General features: G+C 52.3%; 1 protein-coding gene across 5 annotated transcripts in view; it reads left to right on the plus strand.

Moving 5' to 3' along the window:
* Positions 1 to 492: 492 nt before the first annotated feature.
* The window catches only part of PTPRF (protein tyrosine phosphatase receptor type F), a 597274-nt gene continuing 584342 nt past the window's right edge, over positions 493 to 13424 (plus strand). For 2 of the 5 annotated variants that reach the window (XM_069227807.1, XM_069227815.1), the window contains exon 1: positions 495 to 1282. The gene's annotated coding sequence lies outside the window, so the exon portion shown is untranslated. Of the gene's footprint in view, positions 1283 to 13424 lie in introns of all 5 variants that reach the window. The other 3 variants (XM_069227809.1, XM_069227812.1, XM_069227811.1) reach the window with 2 other exon arrangements.

Raw genomic sequence — 13424 nt, forward strand, 5'->3', positions numbered from 1 at the left:
GCACTCGTAGTTTTGCAAATTACGCGTAGATTAGTAATTCTGGAGAGTACAGGTACTTTAAACCCATCCTCGTCATCGGGGATTTCTGTAGCGATGGTTCCCTGGTCTGACTGGCACTTCTCTCTTTTGGGGGGGCGGGGGGGGGGTTAGAGGGGTGCAGTGTTTCCGAGCATGTTTTGTAGTGGTTCCTGCATTGAGGTGGGGGGGGGGGGGGGGGTGGATCTCGTCGCGTCTGTGAATAAAGTTCTGCTCTGTGACCGGGCTCTACAGAAACACACTGCCCCCCTACTGCCCCCCCACCAAGATTTTTTTTTTTTTTTTTACAAAAACTTTCTGATTTCGGGCCTTGGAGCCTAGTTTCAGGAAGGGGTGGCATGGGGGGTCAGTACACCTCCATCCTTCTCACGGGGGCTGAATTGTCTTTGACATGAGCCGGTCTCGCTCTCCCAATCCCGGGCTCGGGCTGGTGGGAGGAGCGGGAGCGGCGCGCGTGCGTTGCCAGGCGGGGGCGCGCCGAAGGAGGCCGCGGGAACGCGCGGGGAGTCAGGGGCGCGCGCCAGAAGCAGAGCCGGAGAGGGAACGAGGACTGGAGGAGCCACGGGAGGGACGGCTCCGGAGACTCTAGGGGGCAGCCTGATTGTCCATGGAGAGACCCCTCAACAGGCAAGGAGAGACCACCAGGGGGTAGAGACGCACCCTGGACCGGAGGAGACCCCGAAAATCCAAGTGACCCCCGTTGGAGCACCTGCAAGAAGCGGGGAAAGAGCCTGTGAGCCGGTAGAGACCTCTGGAGAGGCACAGTCTGGGCAGAATAGAGACTGCCCGGGAGTGGGCACGGAAATACTGCCCGGGAGTGGGCACTGGGGACCGAGATACTGCCCGGGAGTGGGCACTGAGGACCGAGATACTGCCCGGGAGTGAGCACTAGGGACCGAGATACTGTCCGGGAGTGGGCAGCGAGATACTGCCCGGGAGTGGGCACTGGGGACCGAGATACTGCCCGGGAGTGTGCACTGAGGACCGAGATACTGCCCGGGAGTGGGCACTAGGGACCGAGATACTGTCCGGGAGTGGGCAGCGAGATACTGCCCGGGAGTGGGCAGTGAAGCCCTGTGGAACGAGTAGAGATTGCCCGGGAGTGGGCACGGAACCCGGCGAGAGACCGCCCGGGAGGGGGCACTGAGTTCCAGGGAACGGAGCATTGGGAAGGATCGGAGCTGGGGAGGGAGAGACCCCGTCAGAGGAACTGAGAAGGAGCCGGAGAGAGGCCGGCGAGCAGCAGGTGAGTGCTGGGTACTGGATAACACCGGGGTACACTGACCGGATAGGGTACCTCAGTACGAGGCCCCCCCAAAGATCGGATCATGCGAACTGGGTTACCACAGGAGTTCCGCGAGCGATGGGTATTTCCAGATAGAAACATCTGAGAACAAGGACCCAAACCTACTGTTCTAATTTTCTCAGACCTAGCGCCCCCCCCCCCCCCCCCACTAATGCTCTCAAGCCAAGGTCCCCGAACCGAGTCCAAAGCTTCTAAGACAGATGCACGAAAACCCCAATGTTCAGTCCAAGCCTCCCAAACCGAACGTTTTCAGTCCGAGCCCCCCTCCCCGAAAACCGAATGTTGTCCAAGCCCCCCTCGAATGTTAGTCCCAAGCCGTACCCCCAAACCTAAAGCTTGTAGTCCAGCACTTACACAAATCGCTGCAAACGGCACCACAAACTGAATGTTCAACCCCAAGCGCCCCCTTACCCCCGGTCCCCTCTCATCCGAATCACAGACACCCTAAAGCCCCCGCCCCCCGAAAGAAATCCTGAGACGAAGACAGGGGCACTTTAACCGCGAACGCGAGGAGAGGCACCCCCTTGTTTCATATCCTCAAGCACCCCACACTCCCATTGGGCAGCTAGGACACACGTTCCCAAAGGCACCATGAAAAGCATAGATGCATGCTGCGTGAAGGAGACCCGCCCCCCAAAACTGAAATACTTATGAGCAAGACACCCCCAGCACCAGACGCCCCCCAACCCACGCCAGACCTTCGGGGTCCACGAACGCCCTTTCTACGAGTACCCCCACATTGAGGCCTCAGTGTACGAGAACCCCAGGCCATAGGTAGTCCACGCGAACCAGGCCCACCCCTAAACTTGGACTTCAAACATCATTCACCCCCAGAGGCAGGGGCTTCCCCACTGAGTGTTAAACTGATGCCCCTAGAATGCAAAACTGAACCAAATCTGACCCATGAGCACGTCTGGCCCGTTGGCACCCCAGCACCATGGCCGGTACCGCCCGAGGCACCGCGGAACCATGCGCGTCACCCTTAGCCTGACACAACACCAAGATCGCGGCACCTCAAAAGCTTGGTCAGTCATGGAGGGCCACGGCAGCTGCAAACTTAAATAATAACACCTACTTTAGACTGACAGCCGGATAAAGTCACGAAAAACTGGAGGGCAAGAGCAGATTTCTGGGCTGTGACGCCCCAAAACCTTGTTTAGATGCAGGGCTGGATCAAGCCTGCACCACCAGCACATAACCCCCGACTCGAGCTATGGTGCCCCCCCCAAACCAAACCTGCTACAGTCCCCACCCAGGTGACCTTCCCACCACCCACAGCGCCATGAAAACAAGGGGGTCTGCGGACCCCGAACCCCTCAAGCTGTGGCCAACACCTGACAAACATGTAGGTGCAGACGTAGATTACACCCCAGATTAGTCCCGTCCCACCCCCGGTACTATCAGACCAACCCGAAGGCCCCTGGCACCTGCAAGTACCTGGTAACCTGCTCCAAGGAACGTACACCCCTCTTTTATATCGAGGTACCCGCCAACCCGTAGACCTCTAGCACCTGCGGGTACCCGGTCACCTCCTTCCAGGAACGTGCCCCCCTCCTCCCCTGCCAACCGGCAGGTCTCTAGCAGCGGGGTCTATCCAGGAACGACCCCCCCCCCCCGGCGATGTAGCGCTCTGTCCCGTCCCCAGCACCGCCTTGTCAGTGATTCACAGCTCCTGAGATTATCCGAACGCCTGACACCCCCATACATAGCAGATTGCCCCCCAAACACATACCTAGTCCAATCCATCTTTTACCTCTCCACGGCCCTCCCATTACACCATTCCTGCTTTATTCCTTCACCTGCCCCCACCCCTCGTTACTCCATTTATTTTCTGCCCCCCCATGCAGAGATGTGGTGAGTTGCCGCGCGCACCTGGTTTGCACGGTTGTTTGTTTTAGTTTGCTGGTCGGGCTTTGCCTCCTCCCACCCCTGATTTTCGTGATGTGTTTGCAGCCCCCCTGCCTCCCCCGAATGGAGGTTCCAAGAAAACTGAGGCCGGGATCACTTCTCGGGGCTCTTGGCATGCAGAGCCTGCTGGATTCGGGGGGCACCCCACCATTCTCCCAATCAGCTGTTGACATATGAACACCACCGCGGAAGTCGCATTTGGTGTTTAAAAAAAAAAAAGTGTCTTCTAGATTACTTGTGAACGGCGAAGCCCCCTCCCTCCCCGCATCCGTGGCTTCGAGTATTCACCAATAATTCACCTGCACCCCCATTGTCACCCTAAATCAAGCTACCTGGAGCCCGAAAGTAGGGTACGCGGGTCCCCTCCGCGCTGGCTTTGTGTATGTGGGGGGCTCTCACCCCCAGTCTCGGCCGCCGGCGCGCTCAGTCCACATTCACACATCTGTACTGGAAACCTCTGGATAATTCAGGAGCTCCGGGCGCGGCTCTCCGGGCTGCAGGGGGATTCTCCTTTCCAGACCCGGTTGCAGTGTTTCCGCCACTGGTTCTTGTGTCATTTGGGCCAAAACCTCACCCCTGTATTTTGCTGTTCTGGATTTGACACCGTCTTTCACTCTAGACTTCGCCAGAGACTGGCTCCACTGGACTTTTCCCTTCTCAGTTTCCAGCTTCGAGGTGCCCTCCACTTCCTGGCTCTGTGTCCAGTGAGATATGAAGTTCTGGACCAGGCCTGTCCGCTGCGGGATATGGCGTTCTGGGTTGGTCACCTACAGGTGGCCTTTTGAGGGATATCCTGGCCCTTCTGGATTTCAACGCTTTAGGTTTCCGCACCTGCTGGTTCACCCCCTATGTGAATCATTTTTTAGTTGGATTTTTCGTTCTTCCAGACTCGACAAGCGGTGGTCCTGTGTTCTGGACCCCAGTTCCTTCTGATGTTTTGCACACAGGATCCACACTCTAGGCCATGTCTTCACCTCTACGTCCTCGCGTTCCTGAATCTCCAGGAGTTCTGCATCATTGGATATATGGTACCTTCTGGATTTGGCACGTGCAGGCCCCATCAGGCATCCACTTTGACTCTGTCCTCCTGCTCATCACATCCTGGGCCTAGATGTTGGCTCCTCCAGATCACCGTTCCCGGTCTGGCGCTCGCGGCTCTGGATCTAAGGATTCTCTTTCGTTCCCAGAACTGGAAGCTTTGGATTTGCCCAAGGGCAGCGCTCTTGGGTTTTTGATTTGACGCCTGCTGGTTCCTGGAGCTGGGATTTCACTGCTGCAGTTGGCCATTCTGGACTTGGCACTTGGGTACGTGCTCCAGGATAGCTTTGATTCCTAGATAAGTCATTTTGGATTCAGTGCCTGTTACCTGCCCTGGAGTTTCCTTCCACGCCTAGATTTTACTGCCCGGAGCCGGCACATTGTGGTTGTGGGCCCTGACGTCTCCCTTTTTTCATATTAAAACATTCTGGATTAAACATGGTCTAGTTATGTCATCTGATTTGATCATTTTAAGGCTATATTTGATATTTTTGAATTAGTAAGCCTTGCCTTTTAGTCCATGGGACATCGGGTCATTTCTAAATGTTAGTGTTCCAGAATCACATGTACAAGTTTAATGCTGTGGGTTGTCTTTTTTTCCTTCCTAACATTTGATGCTCTAGTCTAGATTTGTTTATGTAGTCTATTATTCGGACATACACTTTTCTTGCTTGTTCTGAATGCTGTAGATTCACATGCAGTTAAATCTTCCAGATCCAGTATGTGCTGGGCCGGTATTCTGGTCCAGTGTGTGGGGTTTCTGTCCTCTGGGACAGGCTTGTATTTGACGACCCTGATGCTTGATTAGAGATGTACTGGTTCTGTTTGTTTGGATAAGAATTCTCTAGAATTTGTTGTCTGAGTTCAGCATTAGCTGGAATTGTGTACTGAGAACAGCCTTCTTGTTCTAAATTCCGATGTTCTGCGTTCGCCCCATCGCTGGATGTCGGCTGGATGGGTCCTGTTGGTACAGTCCATCCTGCAGCTTTCATGCCCAGTACTAGCTTTTGGAATCTGGATAACAATGTTTCTGATTTACATAAACAGGCCCAGTGATCTGTGATTTTTCTTTTTCTTTCATGGGATGTTCCAGATTCAGTATGTGCTGGTTGCGGATATTTTTTTGTTTCTAAACTTTGATATTCTTTATTTGGCACGTGCTGGTTCATGTCTTGGTGCATCTTTTCTAGGTGTCAGTCTTTTTTTCTGGTGACTATTTTTACTACAGATGTTTGGTCCCCCGTACTCCGCTTGTGCTGATTTAGTGATGTGGTGACTGCTTGCTCCTACGTGTAATTGTTTCCAAGTAATGTATTGTGGTTGTACAATTTCAATTATTCTCTGGTTGTGTACGTTCTCCATTCAGCACGAACTGGTCCAGTCTTCTGAAAAATGCTTCCACTGATATCTGCTCGGGGTCCATATGAGCTCTTTCCAGTATGTCTTATCCTAGGTTTATTTCTGGATCTTGCATCTGCTGCTTCTATTCTCTGATAAATCCCCTTTGCTTCTGCTGTTCAGTGCTCAGGATTCACGCGCTGGGGTTCTGTGTTTTGTGCCTTTCGTTTCTGGATTCTGGTGTTCGGGATTCAGCGGGTGCTAGCTCCCTGTTTTGGGGTACATTTTCGCTTGTAAATGTCAGTGTTTTGGGCTCGCGGCGTGTGCTGCTTCTGGGGAGGGTCCCTTCTTTTCTAGATTCGGGGGACGGGGGGTCCAGGTTCAGAGCCTCTCTCCCGGGTGGCCTCTCCCTCTGCTCCGGGACCGGCTCAGCGCAGCTGTTCTCCGGACGGGGCTGCGATATTACCCGGATGTGCTTCATCATCTCTGTGGGCAAACCCTCGGTCGGGTGGGCTACGGAGAACACTTCATGTCGGTGCTCGCCTGATATCCCGGAATATTCACACCCCCCGAGCGCCTTGAAGCCTCGAGCTGCCTGGTTGTCCCTTGTGCTATCGAAGGCCGTGGTTTCAGCATAGCGCCAACTGCTACGGGCTTGTGTTTTCGAGGGGATGTAATTGTTCCTGCCGCTCCTTAGGATGAACGGCTGAGTCGTGCCCCACACGATCCGCGCAGGTGCATTAACCCACTCGGCTGTCATCTTCTAAGCGCTGTTCCCGCTCGCCTACCTTGACAGCTCAGGGCTCTCAGAAGCGCATTAACCCACTCGCCTCGTGCCCCTCCGCATAACAACCGCACCGGTGAATGAACCATCTCCTGTTTCTTGGCGCGTTAACCCATGGAGCTGTCTACCCGGATCTCTGCCCAGGATGCTGGGCCACCTGCGCAAACATCTCCCCCCGGGGGTGTACCCGGGGAGGGGGACTGCGCCCCGGGGCCGCCCTCCGCCGCTGTTTGCACAGTATACAACGCATTACCCGCACTTGTTGATTCTGTACACCAGGGAGTCGGGACAATCGTGTGCTTTTTCACTGCATTTTCCCCGTTACATCCGCGAATGACGCAATGTTTAACCCCGCACAAGCCTCACTATAGTGTGTGCTGCAAGGCCCGCGCATAGGTGCATACTTACATGCAGGGTCGTGATATTTCACGTTTTAGCGCCTTACTAATGATGTACTGAGCGGCCATTCCAACATGCTGCTGGCGTTTCTAAGCACTGTTAATATCCGCTGCTACGGTAATCCCGTCGAACGGTACTTCATTTACAGGCCTCGGATGGACGAAAGGGGGTTTGAGTGTAGAATACCGGTTAACTCTCTGAGATATCTTCATATCCCCTGGCCCTGATTTCTGGGGGTATACACCTCACTGAAATGTCTACAAAGATCTTTAGGCGCAGTCTGCCTTGTTAAGGGTCTTTTGTATTTTTTCTGGTAAGGTGCCCCCTCCGATCACCGGGTGCAGGGCCAGTACCGGCCTTTCTTGGCTGGCGGAGGTCCTTAAAGCCTCATTGCAGGTTTTTTTTTATCAACCAAACCTCGTTTCTCAGGACTTGTAGATTACTACGTGTTCTGCTTCACGTGAGTCTGAAAACATATGTTTTATTTGTTCTACTATAGATGGGTAACGTGCTTTATGGTTCAGTAATGCCCTCTCGGAGCTCTGCTGTCATTTGGAAGTTGTCCCACAAAGGGAGCTTTTCTGTACCCCCTCTCCACGGAATAAAATACGTTACCAGTTGGGAAGGGCACTGCATGGGCGGTGCCAACTCCATGCTCTGCCAGTTATTTATGAGTAAATCTCGGCAGAGGGTGACCTTTTCAGACCGATGCCACCTCGTCGACCAGGGTTGCCCGGCGCTCCCATAGCGCAGTGTGCAGTGCGCGCCAGTCGCCCCCAGATTCGCGGATCCCCTGCGCTCCCTGCGCAGCGGACTTGCGACCCCCGACGAGGCCTGAAAGATAATGCGGGTGTGAGATGTCGCTGGTGTGTGCGCAGACCCCCGGCAGCCTCGCCAGCCTCAATTAGTCCAAGAATTGCGTCCATTTCTCATGTTCCCAAAGGCCGCGCTCGGTGAGCTGTGCACAACGCGTGAGACGCGTGCGCACGTGCATTAGGGGCGTGAGACGCCGCGCCCCGGTTAGCAGCGTGACGCAATGACCACCTTCATTAGCAGCATGGCTCAGATATGACGGCTGCCTTCACTGGCACGGGGCACAAGGCCTACTTTCATAAGTGCAAGGATGGCATTCTGTAGCTTGCGTGGGGGACGATGGTTGGGGTGTTACACCCCTTAATGTGTTTTCTGGAGATATAGTTGGGTACAGGTGCCTGCAGTCGGGTATGGGGAGCGGTCTGCCGGATTTCACAAGGAATTTTTACATAAACAGGGACCAAAACTTCTGTCCTGCTCTGCTTTGAAAGTCTTCAAAAATGTTGGTTAATTTCTAAGCTATTGTGTTTTTTCTTCACTTAGTACCCCTACCGGTCCACCTTTGTCTCCCTTTCCCTGCCCCTTGAGACACTCTCCTGCAACCTGATTGTCCTATAATGTATTTTAACATTATATACCAGCGTGATTTTTGGAAACGCTGAAGCTCAAACCGCCCCCCCCCAAAAAAAATCTTATTGACCAAGCTACGCCCCTGATGAGGATTTATCTAGTTCATGTATGTCGCGCAATGACAACGCTCTTTAGCAGTGCATAGAATGATGTTGTCCATTAGCGATGTGCAATTTTTTATGACGTTCTTTGGTGATGTGTGGCGTGATGATAATGCGATAACCAACCTCAGCCGCATATGGCAAGCTATGGCTGTGTTCAGCGCCTGCATAGCCTCACGGGTGATAAGCAGCGCTCTACAGATCCACATTACATTGTTATATTCGTTAGCGGCATAAGGCATAGTGACTAAGTCCATCACACACAGGAACTGTGATGACAACCGTCAATAGCGACATGTGACACAAAGAACATTTATTAGTGACGTGTAGTGGGGCAACAACGTTTTTGTGGCATATGGCGGGATGACCGCATTAGCAACATGTGGCGGGATGATGTTCATTAGCAACGTGTATTGCATGTTTTATATAGCGCTTACTACCCCCACGTGAGGTGCTGAAGCGCTTGCCTACATGAGTAGCAGTCTAACCATGTAGGGTGTGCTCTTGGTTTTGCTGTTATGTGGAAGTGTTCATGTCGCGCGGGGTGACCACCGCGGATCGGGTATCGTTATAATGGACGCAGTGTGTGTGTGTGTGTGTGTGTGTGTGTGTGTGTGTGTGTGTGTGTGTGTGTGGGCGGTGTGGTGGATGGTGCTGTGTAAGGGAGAGAGGTGCAGTTTATGGTTTTCAGTATGCTGGTGGCTTTGAGCAGCTCTGCAGGTCCCTTCATGGTATTTCCCAGGATAAGGAATGCTTCGATGGTTAGTGTGCTGGGGCGTCCAAGCAGCGTTTGTGTCCCTGTGGGTCTGAGCTGGCATGGGTGGAGGGATCTACTGTGATGAGCATTTTTACTGTCATCCCATGTCTAAGTGAGTTGTAAAGGAGCGGTCAGATTGTATAGATATTGAGAATCAGTGGTAGATGGACTAAATTAGGGTCCTCCAAAACCATCCAGCGGTGTGTGGCAGATCTCTTGAATTATTCCATGCCTGCTCACTCCATCATTTAAAAAAATATATTTTGGGGCTCAACAGGACTGGTGGTGGACAACCCTCATAGGAGATTATCAGGTGACTTTAAAAGGTGTAAGTTACAATTTGTTGCTGCATATTATTGTTTTAGTATTCTTGTAGGCCCTAAGAGTTATGTATGGACGTGCATAGCTATATATTGTCACAGCGACCAAGGGCCATCCCTTTTTTGATTCCCTACATAATGAAAACAGTTTGCTGGTTGAATTGTTCGCAGTTTGTGTGGTTGTAAGCTGAGGTGGTACAATGAGGTTTCTTAGTGGCCTGTGGCACGACAATCTTCTCTAGCAGTGTGTTCCTTGGTGATGTTCTTTAGTGACGTGGCACAGTGATGATATTCATTAGCAGCATGTGGCACGACTAGTATTATGAACGGTGTGTGATGCAATCATATTATTTGTTAGTGACGTGGCATGATGAGGTTCATTGGTGACGTGGGGTAAAATGACCCCATTCATGTGTGTTGTACAGTACGATGCCCACATTCGTTAGTGGCGCGAGACAGTGCCATCACCCTCACTCGCGACTCTGCGGAGTGGTCAGCCAGTTCACCAGTGGCCATGTTTACTTTGCGGTGTGCAGTGCAGTTACCTGTTGATTAGTCTTGTGAGCTGCTGTGATCAAATTCATTAGGAGAATTTGGCTCCAAGGACACTGGCGCCATTACACGTGCTGGACATTTTTAAATACTGAGAGTGTCACGGGGAGATAATATTCTCTAGAGGTGTGCAAAGGTGTAACCAGCTTCTGTGGCAATTGTATGAGAGTTTATTAGTGACAACGTCGAAGTTATTTAGAAGTATGGGACAGTGACCACATTTATCACCAGGATGGAACATGAAAGAGTGTTCTTTTGTAACATTCCAGATGGTGATCATTCTTTACTGGTGTGAGGCACCGTACCCACATTCATTCTTTGGTGGAGTGTGGCGCTGTGGCCGCATTCTTTAGCGGTGTGTGTGGTACTGTGGCCGCATTCTTTAGCGGTGTGTGTGTGGTACTGTGGCCGCATTCTTTAGCGGTGTTTGTGGTACTGTGGCCGCATTCTTTAGTGGTGTGTGGCACTGTGGCAGCATTCTTTAGTGGTGTATGGCACTGTGGCAGCATTCTTTAGTAGTGTGTGGCAACATTCTTTAGTGGTGTTTGGCACTGTGACGGCATTACTTAGTACTGTGTTGTACTGTGACCACATTCTTTAGTGGCGTGTGGGCTACTGTGACCACATTCTTTAGTGGCGTGTGTGGTACTGTGGCTGCATTCTTTGGTGGTGTTTGGCACTGGGGCTGCATTCTTTAGTGGTGTATGTCACTGTGGCCGCATTCTATAGTGGTGTGTGGCACGCAACTGCATTCTTTAGTGATGTGTGGCACTGTAAGTGCATTCTTTGGTGATGTGTGGCACTGTAAGTGCATTCTTTGGTGGTGTGTGGCACTGTAAGTGCATTCTTTGGTGGTGTGTGGCACTGTAAGTGCATTCTTTGGTGGTGTGTGGCACTGAGACCACACTCTTTAGTAGCATATGCTACTGGGACCACGTTCTTTAGTGGTGTGTGGCATTGTGGTGGCATTCTTTTGGTGTGTGGCACTGTGACTGCATTCTTTGCGGTGTGTGGCACTGTGACCGCACTCTTTGGTGTGTAGCACTGTGACCGCAACTTTTGGTGGTGTGTGTGGCACTGTGACCGCATCTTTTGGTGGTGTGTGTCACTGTGACCGCATCTTTTGGTGGTGTGTGTCACTGTGACCGCATCTTTTGGTGGTGTGTGTCACTGTGGCTGCACTCTTTGGTGGTGTGTGTCACTGTGACCGCATCTTTTGGTGGTGTGTGGCACTGTGACCGCATCTTTTGGTGGTGTGTGGCACTGTGACCGCATCTTTTGGTGGTGTGTGTGGCACTGTGACCGCATCTTTTGGTGGTGTGTGTGGCACTGTGACCGCATCTTTTGGCGGTGTGTGGCAAATTGACCTCGTATGTTAGTGACATGTGCTTGTCACCTTCATTAGTATGTGTGTGACGGGAGACTAGGGTCTGCTCCTCATTGGCCACATATCAAATGACACCCGGCGGCATTTTCGTGACTCCGTGAGATGCGTGCTTAGCCGGAGGGGGTTCATGAACCTGTAACTACCAGTTCCATAAAGTGATGTTACCGGGAGCTTCCCCCATCCCCACTGATCATCTCCTCGAGTGAGCCTCCTGCAGTGAGCGTTCCCTCATCGGGTCCGCGCTGCGCCGGTCTCCAGGGTGTGTACACATTCAAGGCACCTGCCCACAGCTTGTGAGTACCACCGTGGACTCTTACATTCTGCTGGAGAGTTCTGCACTGCACAGACTGGTCTAGAACTGGACTCAATACTCCAGGTATAGTTTCCAAAACTGGCCGCGGTGCGCCAGGGTGACCTTCAGAACTGGATCTGCTCTCCAGATCTGGCTTCCAAACTCGACACACAGCTCCAGATGTGGCCTCTAGACCTGGCTTCAGAACAGGACACACAGCTCCAGATGTGGCCTCTAGACCTCGCTTCAGAACAGGACACACCACTCCAGATTTGGCCTCTAGACCTGGCTTCATAACAGGACACAACTCCAGATGTGGCCTCTAGACCTGCTTCATAACAGGACACAACTCCAGATGTGGCCTCTAGATCTGGCTTCGGAACAGGACACACAACTCCAGATGTGGCCTCTAGATCTGGCTTCGGAACAGGACACACACCTCCAGATGTGGCCTCTAGATCTGGCTTCAGGACACACACCTCCAGATGTGGCCTCTAGATCTGCTTTGGAACAGGACACACACCTCCAGATGTGGCCTCTAGATCTGCTTTGGAACAGGACACAGAACTCCAGATGTGGCCTCTAGACCTGCTTCGGAACAGGACACACAACTCCAGATGTGGCCTCTAGACCTGCTTCGGAACAGGACACACAACTCCAGATGTGGCCTCTAGACCTGCTTCGGAACAGGACACACAACTCCAGATGTGGCCTCTAGATCTGGCTTCGGAACAGGACACACAACTCCAGATGTGGCCTCTAGATCTGCTTTGGAACAGGACACATAACTCCAGATGTGGCCTCTAGATCTGCTTCGGAACAGGACACAGAACTCCAGATGTGGCCTCTAGACCTGCTTCGGAACAGGACACAGAACTCCAGATGTGGCCTCTAGACCTGCTTCGGAACAGGACACACAACTCCAGATGTGGCCTCTAGACCTGCTTCGGAACAGGACACACAACTCCAGATGTGGCCTCTAGACCTGCTTCGGAACAGGACACACAACTCCAGATGTGGCCTCTAGATCTGGCTTCGGAACAGGACACACAACTCCAGATGTGGCCTCTAGATCTGGCTTCGGAACAGGACACACAACTCCAGATGTGGCCTCTAGATCTGGCTTCGGAACAGGACACAGAACTCCAGATGTGGCCTCTAGATCTGCTTCGGAACAGGACACACCACTCCAGATTTGGCCTCTAGACCTGGCTTCGGAACAGGACACACCACTCCAGATGTGGCCTCTAGACCTGCTTCAGAACAGGACACAGAACTCCAGATGTGGCCTCTAGATCTGCTTCGGAACAGGACACAACTCCAGATGTGGCCTCTAGATCTGCTTCGGAACAGGACACAACTCCAGATGTGGCCTCTAGATCTGCTTCGGAACAGGACACAACTCCAGATGTGGCCTCTAGATCTGCAAACTCTTTGTTTGCCCTTCTGAGGAAATCGTCAAACGAGGCTGATAGGTGATGTAAAGTTCTTATGAGGAGATATCGTGAATTGGTGAGATGAACGAGCTTCACGCGAGCCGACCAGCCAGCAAATAAAACCAACTACCTGTTTTAAGATGTCAATGAAGTAACCAACTCGGGAATATCCCAAGAAAGTACCAAGTGTCTCAGCCCAAGGCAGTGTTGATCTGCTATCCTTCTGCTGAGCAACCTCCATGCAGCCCGGACAACTAGTACCTTGATCTCAAGATGTGAACTCAATGCCAAATATCCCAGCTCTCTCTTACATCCGTGAATATGCAG

The sequence above is a fragment of the Pleurodeles waltl genome, chromosome 4_1 (genome assembly GCF_031143425.1).
Source record: "Pleurodeles waltl isolate 20211129_DDA chromosome 4_1, aPleWal1.hap1.20221129, whole genome shotgun sequence".
In the NCBI taxonomy this organism is placed as follows: domain Eukaryota; kingdom Metazoa; phylum Chordata; class Amphibia; order Caudata; family Salamandridae; genus Pleurodeles; species Pleurodeles waltl.